Raw genomic sequence first — 12,962 nt, forward strand, 5'->3', positions numbered from 1 at the left:
GACTCTGATTGCCAGCATTCTGTAGTTTAAACTGTCAACTTCATGAAATGATTGATTGTTTTAATTTTCTTGATGCAAGACTCTCCTCAGATTCCACCTCCATCTTGGCTTCTTTCTTTCTCTCTTGTGTACAGGTTCATCTTATACTACCTAGCCAGTTTTAGAACCTTTTCTGTTCTTCCTTTGCACTCTTTCTTTCAGAGACATCATCAATGTCCATGTCCAACACTTGATTTACCACCTCACCCCAATTACTTAAAATTTTGTCTCTAGCATAGGTTCTTCCTCTCAGCCCAGGCTCTTGGAGCTACCTACATGATGTATCTTCTTACCCTATAGGCAGGCAAACCCACCATGTTCAAAAATAAAGTTAAAATTTACCTCTACAAAAAATGGTCTCTACCAAACATACCACCCTCTGTTATAGTATGCAAGCCAAAGTCATCTCTGATACTTCTTCCTTCTCCTTTCCTGGCCACATCCAATCCATCACTAACTCTCTCCATTTCTTCTCCTTCTACCTCTTGATTCTCTTTCTCTTTGACTCCACCACCAGTAGCCTATGCAGTTTACTCTCGCTCACTTTCAAAACCTTCTAAGTTGTCTTCCTGCATCCACCTTTGCCCCATTTCGATCCATTTTCTGCAGTGAAGCCATTTCAACATAGAGATATGAACATTTAATTCTCCTTGCCCCTGATCTGGAGGAAAGTTTAGAAGTTTTAGCCAGATCTACAGAGCTTGAAATGACCTGAATCATTCTCACCCTATTCAGTGTCATTTCACCTTGCCCTTGCTTTAGCTATCTGTTCTCTAATTGCACTGGCCTGCCTTCAACGCCTATTCTCCTTGTGCCATTTCCTGCCACAGGACCTTTGAACATGCTTTTGTATTGGCTAGGAATGTGCTTGCTTCATTTTCTTTGGTCAACTCCCACTCATCATTCAGATCTCAACTCATTTTTCTTTAAGAAAGATATTTATGACTTCCATGACTTGATCAGCTGTCCCTGGCTTACATTCTCCTATTCCACTGTGCATCTCTTTATTATGCTTATCACACGGTGTGTGGCTGGGTAGGGTAGGAGCTCCCAGTTGGCCAGAGAGGTGGCAGGGTGGAAGGTGCTGTTATCTGGATGGGCTGACAGGTTTTGGTTTTCCTTTGTGTCTTCACAGGTTGTCACCGGGAGTGAGTGGCCCCAGGTTGGGGAAGAACCTAGCTGCTGCCTTTACTTACAATTCCGCCTTATTTTGTACTTGCTATTCCTTGATTGTGTTCTATGCTTTTCTAATTAAATGCCCACTCTGCAGGGTAGAGCCACCTCTTTCCCTTTCCATCTGTAGAGATGCTACTTTCTCCATAAAAATTAGAAAAAGCATAATGTTTTCTGAATTGCTTACCATGTGCAAGGTGACCTCTATTTTGCCACTCAATTCTCACAACAGTCCTGTTTCACACATTCTATTATTAGCTCCATTTTATGGATGAGGTAAGTGAGGCTCCAAGAGGCTAAGCAACAGCATGGGCCCCAAAGCATGGGACTGTCAGAGCTAGAGTTTGTGCTGAGAAACCTGACAAACCTGGGTGCTGATGATATGTTCCAATTTGTGAAAAGACACTTTCATCTTGAAACCTTTTTGATGCACTCAACAAGATGTAATTTCTCTTTGCAACTTTCTCTGCATTGTGTGTGTGCTCCTATTATGGCAATTATCATATTCTGTGCTTTATTATGAATGTGTGTGTTCTCTTGGAGCAGATTATAAGGTCTTTGAAGGCAAAGACTATATCACTCACCATGTTTTCCCCTTGCATGACTTTGGGATAAATGGTCACTTCACTTCCAAGTTAGTCAACCTCTATTATGTAAGAATGTTGGATCAATAAGTAGGTGCAAATTGAAATGAGTATAGGGTCAAGCATGTAACAAATGATTGAGATGGCCCCTTTGGTTGTGATATACTGAGGAGCACAGCCCTATTTGAAGGGAGCAGCAACTATTTGGTTCCTATGGATTGTGATCACCCTGGAATGTATGCCTTGTGTTGCCAGTTCTTTTGATTTTCCAAGAAAGAAGCCAGAAATCTGGATATGTTTTTATTTTCCATTTTTAAAAAAGATATTATTTTTAAGTAATCTCTACACTCAACCTAGGACTTGAACTCACAACCCCAGGATCAAGAGCCACATGTTCCACCAAATGAGCCAGCCAGGCACCCCAGAATTCTGTATTTGTAGAAGAGTGATATCTCTTGCTTTTTTAAGTGTTGGAACAATTAAAACATAGACTAGACCTATATGGGCTAGATATGGGCCAATGACTCGTAGATATTGTTTCTGTTCTTCCTTTGAACTCTTATTTTATAGAATAATGATTCCATGTAAATGAGTATGCTAATATTATCAAATTTGTTCTAGAAATCACTGCAATTGTGAATAGTGTCTCCCATAATGTTTGAGAATGGGAAGAAAGAAGGAGAAGAAATATCAAACCCCCAAGGTTTTGGTAGTATTTTGGAAGAACGAACATATATTTAAAAAGACAGTAATCTGAGTGCTCATTCTATAATTATTTGTGTGTATAGATGTATATGCAATTTGCATATGTATCATTGAATATGAATATATTTATTTTATATACAGAATCTACAGATTTACATTACATTTTACATTTATGTAAATTTACACTTGAATTTACCAAATATGTAGATTCATGTCAGAGATTTTTGAAAAATTAGAAAAGGCTCAGATTCAATTCTAGCTGAAAAGGGTTGAAAACTGGACAATGATCTCATTGCTTTGATAATCCAATTCCCTAAACTAGCCAGACCTTGGAAAATGAGAAGCTTAAACGTGTTTCTGGATGTGCTAGAATTTGAAATGACTGTTTAATCTGTTTTAATCTATAGTGTATACTAAGAATATTTTTGAGAAGCTACATGTTGACGTGAATGAAAATGAACTTGAGCAATCACCAGTACAAACTATAAACTCTTTTCAAGTTAGGTTCTATTGCGAGAGCTGAGTTTCTCAGGTCACCAGAGCCTTATGATGAAAATTAGTTTTGAGCAATCTAAAAATAGGTGTAAAGAGCCCATTGTGGATGTGGCACAACATGAAGTACTATGGGGATTATTGAAGACAGGTAACATTTTTAAGGAGTCAAAGTTTAGTCAGTCTTGAGCAAGAATGTAAATATTTGGCACTATTTTGTTAGATTTTAGGAATTTCTTTCCTGGATTGGCTTTAGGAATAGGCTAGACATTAATCTAAGAGATGCTAATTTTCTTTCCAATTCGTTGATGCTCTATGTTCCAATTTCTTTGCGGTAAGAGTATTGTCTTAAAAGCAAATAGCTTCAAACTTCCTTCTTTTGGAGTTTCTTCTAGGTTGCAGGTTGCATTTTTAGCACAAACGTAAATAGAGATGGTTATATATTAGCCAGAAGAATGACTACAGGAAGAGAACATAATACAATCTCATTGACATTCTGTAGATTAGAGAATGTTGGAGCTGGAAGGGACTTTAGCAGTTCCTTAGCAGTTGTCCTACCCTCTTAGAGAGTTAGATTAGTTATCTCCAAGACCCTTCATAGCTCATTTGTCAAATGGGGCAGCTGAGAGACCCAGGGTCAAAGTTTATATTTACTGTGGATCAATCTTTCAGAGGAAAGGGAGTTGACTATTAAAATACCAAAATGAGTTCATCTGAACTCATGAAAAATTTGCAATAATTTATATGAGATTTCAAATACATGGGGAAGAATTGGTCTAGTACTTGAGATCCTAGTAATATAATTTTCTAGCATATCTCTTTCTTTAATCATAAACAAGCTTTTAACATATCTTATTCATCTCTGTGAAAAGAAGCAGACCAATTAAACTAAAGCAGCTATAGCTCAGCGCATGGCTCATTGCAAGCATTCAACCTATATGTGTTCAGTGGCCATAGGCAGTGATGTTCACCACAGATTTCTGTTTCTCTTTTTATGTTTCAAATCTAGGTGTCCCATTACTGGCCATGGAAGTAACTTTGTGATATTAAGAGTAAATTTTCCTTGACTTGAGCCTGTAACTGTTCTTTGAAGTGGAAACTAATTGAACGATTCATTTTGGTATTTTTTTTGAATCATGAAAATGCTGCAAAAGGGATATTTGACTGCTATATAATTTTGCTAGAAATATAAAGAGAAAAAGTATTTGCTTGGATTGTATGTCCTATTAAAATTAAGTAAATGCAGAAAATACATAAATACATCCTCATTGGGGTGGAATGTCAGGGAAGAGAATGAAATGTGTGTATATTATTCTCATTGTTCAGCACAGCTGAGAATAGGGCACTGGTGCTATTAAGTTTTAATATTTCTCCTTTCACATCAGAACACTCATATATATGATTTTTTAAAGATTCAGTGGGGAAACTGTATGTACTTTAATATTAATTGCTACTAAATTTATAGTATTTCATATGAACCATTTAAAAATTAGGAACTTTGCTTTTGTGTTTATCCTTCACATAACTGTTGGGAGGCTCTCTTACCAGTAGCATTTTCGTTATATTCTTCTCTTGCTCAAAAACCTGCAGAGAGAATGCCTATAGCTTTAGGGTTATAAGTGGGAGCTGTAGAGACAGAAGTTCTGGGTCTGAGTCTCTACTTTTTGCTAGCTGTGTGGCTTTGGGAATGCCATTTATTTCCTCTGAGGCACAGTTTCTTTATAAACAAAGTGGGGAAATATATTAAAACCGATAATATTGTTGTGAGGGATATATGAGACAATGTTTAAAGCTCTTCGCACAGCACCTGGCCTGAGGTAAGCCCTAGTATGTACCAGGTATTTAAGGACTATTGATTTAATTAATTGATAGATATCTAATACTTAGAAGGTAACATGCAGATCCTTCAGCCTCCCATTCAAGAACTGGCTCCCCGGGACACCTGGGTGTCTCAGTGGTTGAGCATCTGCCTTTGGCTCAGGTAGTGATCCCGGGGTCTTGGGATCGAGTCCCTCATCAGGCTCCTCGCAGGGAGCCTACTTCTCCCTCTGCCTATGTCTCTGCCTCTCTCTGTGTCTCTCCTGAATGAATAAATAAATAAAATTAAAAAAAAATCTGGCTCCTGTATTTATCCTACGCACCGACACTCTTAGTTTGTTATGGCCCAGTTAGGGTAGGTCCCTTTGTTTTGGCTGGACTGATTTCCTTTCTGTCCTTATACTCTACTCAGCTTCTCAGTTCTGGGCTTGCACTATTTTCGTTACCCCAGAGCAAGTGCCCTTCACTCTTGAGTGCCACGAGATTTCAATTACTGTTATAATCTTGCACAAAACTCACCTTTTCCAGGAAATTGCTTAATTAACCCTATTTGACTTAGGTCTCACCATTATTCTGATTCATCTCAGCACTCACGTAATCAGTCTGCATAATCCTCTGCACCTGCAGGCACACAGTTTGGCCTCATTCTCCAGTCATTTTATGTGGATTTCGCCCCTTCCTCCAGCTAGTTTCAAAGCTCTTTGGTGACAGCGAGGAATGTAGTTCCTGCTTTGTTTGCAACAACACCCTTTCCCCTACTACCCTTGGCCTCCAGTCTCAAGAACATGGTTGCAAATTTGGCCGAATAAATGAATCAATGGTATTTAATGAAATCGCATTTTGCAGCTATGAAAAGCAAAACATCTAGTGGATGCAATTTCATGCTTATGATCTAAAGCAGCCAACTGGGCCTTCTGACAATGAACAGATATTTGGGATTATTTTTATATTTTCTACAATGAGGATGAAAGAGGACACACCACTATGTGACTGCAGGGACAGTGGTTAGCCTAGCATATTACATCACAAAAAGTTCTACTGGCACAGAATGAGTGTACAATTTAAAACAATGATATAGCCGTGTGACCTTGAGCATGTCAGTTAACCTCTCGGGTGCTTCATTTCCCCACCTGTAAAATATACGAGGGGTTGGATTATATCATCTCTGCCTGATCTCAGTTCTATCATTTCAGGTTTTTTGATCACATGTTTCAGGCTGCGTTGGTATTGTGGCAGTGTGTATATGATGTGAATACTTTCTAGGTGATATCTCAGCAGTCATCAACTGATGCCCTTTGAGAATGCCCAAGTGTATCTTAAATATATGTAGCTTTTGTCTTGGGCGGATGACATTTGTGATCTATTGACTTAGAGACTAGATGGTTCCAGGGCTAGGAAAAACAAGATTAAGTATTTTCTAGCAGGCTAAGAATGATGAGGGAAAGAGAACTAGAAGAGGTTTTAGTTCAAGAATAGATTGAAGCTTAGGGAAAACAGGGTCAGCATTTTTTACCAACAAGCAGATGTAAGGATCTTTCCCCATTCTCTCTCTCCTCTTCATTCACTATACCCCAGAGAACCACCATCCCCAAAGAAAAATTTATCATGCAGTAGAATTCGTGATTCAAAGTCATCATAAAAATTGCTATTTTTAAGGACAGAGATTTTTTAAAAGATTTTATTTATATATTCATGAGAGACACAGAGGCAGAGAAACAGGCAGACGGAGAAGCAGGCTCCCTGCAGGGAGCCTGTTGCAGGACTCAATCCCAGGACTCTGGGATCACCACCTGAGCTGAAGGCAGATGCTCAACCACTGAGCCACTCAGGCATCCTGAAATTTTTTTTTTAAAAGCATTTAAAAATTTTATTAACATACAAAAAGAAGAAAGATATGTGTTTATCCCAACTAATATGAATCACTTGCGAACCTGCCAGCGCCCTAGGTTAATGAGATTAAAGAACTGAAAGAGACATATGAGAAATTTATTCCCAACACCAACCCAGAATTAAAAGATAGGCAATATCGATCTGTCCAGTTTCATAAACACATTTGTTTCTAATGACTGAGAATTACTTATTCGAAAACATTATCTTTCTACCATGCCTTTTTTTTAGAAAGCAAGAGATCTATGCAATTACAAGATTATGCTCTTCATGAAAATAGATATCATTTCAATGAATAATGAATATATGGAGAAAATATAGAGTATAAGAGAAAATCTTCCATAATGAGAACCAGTTTTTGAGGAAATAGAGTTTTGTCAGGTAACAATAACCTAACATGGCCTTTCAGAGCTTGGCCCTTTATGTAGCACACTCAGCATATAGTTCTTCAAGCAAAGATATGAACTATCTGAAATGGATTACACTTATGTATCCTTCACACATAAAAAACTACAGAGACATGTTGTGCCCACATGACTTGACAAATGGAACCCAAAGGAAACCGAGAAGCAACCTGAGGAATTTGTCCAAGGGTGTTTTGTGACATAAAAGGGGCTGCATAAGCCTTCTACCAAAAGACTGAGAGAAAATGAACAAGTCACTATGAGGTCAAGAGTATGTATAGTGAGAGTGAAGCTGGAAGGTAAAAGGCTGCTGGAAACTTGAGGGATAGAAGTCAGAGAATACGGTACTGGAGGTAAGGATTCCTGAGGTAGAGCAGTTCTGGTGATGGCAAGGTCAAGAGGGACTTTCGTGGCTGTGAGTGGGTGGAGTGAAATGAAGATGAATGTCACAAGTGTTGAAATTAAGGCCTATAAATGCAGGATATTGAGTGAACTGATTGTCCATAGGGATCTTTACTGACTGGATGAATAATGAGTAGCTATTCTGTGGAATGTATTGTGGAGATATAGCCATAAATGAGGAAAGCACAGTTCCTGACCTCATAGAACTTCTATTCTAGTAGAGAAGATAGTTCATTTTTTAAAATATTTTTAAAATTTATTCATGAGAGACACAGAGACAGAGGCAGAGACATAGGGAAGAGAGAGAGAGAAGTGGGCTCCCTGCGGGGAGCCCAATGCGGCACACAATCCCAGGACCCCGGGATCAGACCCTGAGCCAAAGACAGATGCTCAACCACTGAGCCACTGAGGTGCCCTGATAAGATAGACAGTTTAAACAAATAATTACAATAAAGTATAATGAGTGATACTTTTCAGAAGTGGAAAAAATACATTTAGGCCAGGGGAGTCTGTCCTCTCTGGTTGCTAATGATAATGGAATTATCTTTAGGAAGCCTTCTATTTCTCTTTTTCTATCATTTTTTGAGAAAAAAAAACCTTCAGTTTAAAGGTGAAAATAAAATAGACTCAAAGAAGTCAGTTGATTTGTCCAATGTCATACAGCTAGTGAGCGATAGAGCTAGGATTCAAAACCAGATCTGCCATTGCTGTAGTTCTGCATTGGCTATGTGAGGTGACTACAGCCTGTCCTTCTGTCTGATTACAACAGAAAAATATGGAAAAATACAAAAACTGCTATTTGATGACTCTAAAAAGTTAACAGAAGCAGTAAGGTAATGGAAAGGAGTCAAAATGTGGAGGCATGACCTGCGTGGGGGTGAGTTTCTACTTCCCCACCATGTATTGCTTTGTGTGTAGAATGAGTGCCAGTCACATAGTGGTGTGGTGGTGTTGGAAACTAAAACTCTGATAGAGGGATCCCTGGGTGGCGCAGCGGTTTAGCGCCTGCCTTTGGCCCAGGGCGCGATCCTGGAGACCCAGGATCGAATCCCACGTCGGGCTTCCGGTGCATGGAGCCTGCTTCTCCCTCTGCCTGTGTCTCTGTCTCTCTCTCTCTCTCTCTCTCTGTGTGACTATCATAAAAATAAAATAAAATAAAATAAAAATAAAATAAAAAAACTCTGATAGAAAGCTTATGAACTTTGTGGCCCAAAAAGCAAAGGATAAGAGTATCATGAGGCTGGCTAGTGTGGGAGGAATAACAGTGGTGGGGAAAGCTGGAGAAGGGGTCCCTTAACTCTGAATAAGTCTCAGCCAGACTCCTGAGCTATGCATGGATAGGGTGGACCCTAATGAGTGGGGCCAAGGCTTTGAGTATTGGAGTGAGATTAGAATCATCCATACAAGTCTCACATCAACCCTGAACAATACCTGCATGGAGACAAGTCCAAATAAGCAGAGCAAATTCCTAAAGAAATAAAATAAGATTTAATATGTGACTTTATTGAGGTATACTTTACGTACGTACAATTAATCTGTTTTAAGTTTATAATTCAATGATTTTTAAAGGAAATTAAGGACCATTTCCATCACCCCAGCAAGATTTCTTGTTTCTGTTTATAGTTCATCTCTGTTCTCAACTCCAGCCCCTGGAAACCACTAATCTGTTTTTTGTCTCTGTAGATTTGTATTTTCAAGACATTTCATATAAATGGAATCATATAATATGTGGTATTTTGCATCTGGCTTTTCTCACTTAGCATAAGGTTTTTGATGTCCATCAATATTATAGCATATATAAGTATTTTGTTCTTTTTTTAAGGATGAAAAATATTCATTGTATGGCTATTCCACATTCCAAACTAAGATTTGACCTGCCACCCATGTAAGGCAAGACAGAATTTATAATCCAAACCTAACAGGATGACTACCTGATAAAATAAAAAAATTCAGCCTTCTCCAAAAACTCCAGAAGTTTCAGAACCTTGAGTCTAAACAACCTAATAGTCAAAATATCTGAGAGACTATGTATACCAGACATATTAAGAGCCTGGAAAATATGACCAATCCTCAAAGGAAAAGACAATCAGCAGATGTGTACCTTGAGAAAACCCAGATGTTGGAATTATCAGACAAAGTATTTAAAACATCCATTTTACCTATGATCCATGAAGTTGAGGAAAAAACACTTGAAATGAATGGATAGATATTCTCAGCAGAGAAATAAAAAGTATATTAAAAAGAACCATATGGAAAATTTAGAACTAAAAACTACATTTGAAATGAAAAAATTACCATCTGGAGTCAAGAGTAGACTAGAGATGACAGAGGATTGATCCAGTAACTAGAAAATAGGTCAATAAAAGAAATACTGTATGATTTTATTTATTATTTTAAAGATTTTATTTATTCCAGAGAGAGAGAGAGAGAGAGCGAGAGTGAGTAGGGGGAAGAGCAGAGGGAGAGGGACAAGCCAACTGTGCACAGAGCACAGAGCCTGAAGCAGCCCAAGGCAGGGCCTGATCCCAAGATCCCAAGATCACCAGCTGAGCCAAAACCAAGAGATGGATGCTTAACTGACTGAGCGACCCAGGTGCCCATGTTTTCATTTATATGTCAAATCTAAAAAAGCCACATTCAGAACCAGAGAGTAGAATAGTGGTTACTAGGCACTGAAGGATGGGGAAGATGGGGAAAGGTTGATCAGAGGGCACAAATTTTCCATCATAAGATGAATAAGTTCTGGGGATCAATTCTATACTATGGAGACTGTAGTTTTTTTTTTTTAATTTTTTTTTATTTTTTTATTTTATTTTATTTTTTTTGAGACTGTAGTTAATAAGACTATATTGTATACTTGAAATTTGCTAAGAGAGTAGATCTTAAGTGTTTCTGCCACTAAAAAAAAAAAGAAGATAACCATGTGAACTGATGGATGTGTTAGTCTGACTATAGTTATCAATGTGTGTAACATCATCATATTACGTGCCTTGAATATTTAAGCTTTTTGTTTGCCAGTTATACCTTAGTAACACTGGAAAGAAAATAAGTCAATAAATGTTATCCAATCTGAAGAATACCAAAACAGAGATTTGAAAATTGAACAAAATGAACAGGATTTCAGGGGCTTGAGACAATATCAAAAAGCCTGACATTGATATCATTAGAATTCCAAAAAGAGAGGAGAAATGGGTGCAGAAAAAATATATTTTAAGGAATATTAGATGAAAACTTCTTACATTTGGTGAAACACAAATGTACAGATTCAAGAAGCTTAGTTAACCCAAACAGAATAACTCAGAGAAAAACATGCTTGGCTATACCATAATCAAACTAATGAAAATCAAAGATAATTTTTCCTTTTATTTAAATTCAGTTTGCCAACATATAGTATAGCACTCAGTGCTCATCACATCAATGATAAATTTTTAAAAATCTTTAAAGCAGCCAAGAAAAACGTCATGCATTTGTATACATGGGAACAATGATTCGAACATTTCTGGATTTGTCATCAGAAACCATGGAGGCCAGAAGACAGTGGGACATCTTTAAAGTGCTGAAAACAAAGACATTCTCAGAAAAAGGAAAACTAAGAGACTCTGTCAACAGCAGACATATTCTACAAGAAATGTTAAACTGAGTTCTTCAGGATGAAGGAAATGTGCACGAGGGAAAATCTTCATTTCAAGAATGAAGGAAGAGCATCAAAGATGGTGAATAGATGGATAAATATAAAAGATAATTCTCCTCTTAAGTTCTTTAAAATATGTACTGCTATTGAAATCAAAGGTGTAACATTGGCTGGTGGAATTTCCAATGTAAATAGATATCATACATATGAAAAATATAAAGCAGTAAAGGGACCAATATGGCTACGTGGTTTCTGTATTTGGTTTAAAGTGGTAAAATACTAACTCTAAATAGATTGTGAAAGTTAAGTGTATATATTATAATTGCTACTGAAATTACTAAAAATATAATTCAAAGAACAACTGCAAAAATAGCCAATATAGTAATTAAAAGTGAATAGTCAAAAAATATCCAGCTAATCCAAAAGAAATCAGGAAGAGGGTTAGAGAAGAAAAAAAAAGTGGGCAAGCAATAACAAATAATGTCATAGCTAAATCAAATCATACCAACAATTACACCGAATGTTAAAAATCCAAGCACACACCGATTAAAAGGCTGAAACCGAAGTTAGATAATAAAAAAAAAAACAAGATCTAATTACATACTGTCTGTAAGAAATACACTTTAAATATAAAGGCATATATAGGTTAAAAGTAAAATGAGGGTGCCATCTCGCTGTGAGACAGCAGCAGCTGGAGCCACATGGTCTTGTGCTGGGGACCCAGCCAAGACTTGGCGATAGAGCCTCACAGCTGTTCTTCTGGCCCTGCACTTTCAATGGAGGTCCTGTATTGGTAATTGCTGGAGGAGATTTTTTTTTTAAAGATTTTATTTATTTATTCATGATAGACACAGAGAGAGAGAGGCAGAGACACAGGCAGAGGGAGAAGCAGGCTCCATGCACCGGGAGCCTGACGTGGGATTCGATCCTGTGTCTCCAGGATCGTGCCCCGGGCCAAAGGCAGGCGCCAAACCGCTGCGCCACCCAGGGATCCCTGGAGGAGATTTTTCAGTTGTTGCTTCTGACTCTTGATTGAGTGAAGGGTTTTAATTCACACTGGGGACAGCCCCAAGTGATACAAACTCACAGGCCAAACAGTCACTGGATACTGGATACAGTGTTTTTCATGGAGACTGTCTTACCCTGACAAAGATTATTGAAGCAAGACTAAAGATGTATAAGCATTCTAATAACCAGACCATGACTATGGGGGCGATTGCTGCAATGCTGTCTACAATCCTCTATTCAAGGCACTTTTTTTTCCATACTATGTTTACATCACTGGGGGAATGGATGAAGAAGGGAAAGGAGGTATGGACAACTTTGACCCGGTTGGGTCCTACCGGAGAGATTCTTTCAAGGCTGGAGGCTCACCTAGTGCCATGCTACAGCCCCAGCTTGATCACCAAGTTGGTTTTAAGAACATGCAGAATATGGATCACATCCTGCTGTCCTTGGACAGGGTCATGCATCTTGTGAAAGATGCCTTCATTTCTGTGGTGGAGAGGGACAGTTTCACTGGAGCTGCACTCAGATTTTCATCATGACTCAGGAGGGCACCAGGGAGGAGACAGTTCCCTTGAGGAAGGATCGATTTGTGTGTTGTTGTCATTAATCACTTCAAAACTGGTTAATTTTGTATCTTGAACTATTGGACTCATTTCTTTTATTCAAAAGTAAAGCCTGAAGTAATAAAGAAAGTAAAGTGATGGAAAAAAAGATACAATGCAAATGATAATTGAGAGAATGCTGTGGTGGCTGTATTAATGTCAGAAAAAGTAAACTGCAGAGCAATAAATATTACCAGGAATAAAGAAGGAATTAGGC

At 38.1% G+C, this 12,962-nt stretch overlaps 1 long non-coding RNA gene and 1 pseudogene across 1 annotated transcript in view; both read left to right on the forward strand.

The window, feature by feature from the left end:
- LOC125754710 (uncharacterized) overlaps positions 1 to 5,034 on the forward strand; it is a 90,572-nt gene extending 85,538 nt beyond the window's left edge. Inside the window, exon 4 of the long non-coding RNA XR_007409502.1 lies at positions 1,175 to 5,034. This is a non-coding gene — a long non-coding RNA (uncharacterized LOC125754710). The remainder of the gene's footprint in view (positions 1 to 1,174) is intronic.
- Positions 5,035 to 8,366: 3,332 nt separating this feature from the next.
- LOC112649110 (proteasome subunit beta type-1-like) lies at positions 8,367 to 12,750 on the forward strand (annotated as a pseudogene).
- Positions 12,751 to 12,962: the final 212 nt, after the last annotated feature.

The sequence above is a fragment of the Canis lupus genome, chromosome X (assembly GCF_003254725.2).
Source record: "Canis lupus dingo isolate Sandy chromosome X, ASM325472v2, whole genome shotgun sequence".
Lineage (NCBI taxonomy): Eukaryota > Metazoa > Chordata > Mammalia > Carnivora > Canidae > Canis > Canis lupus.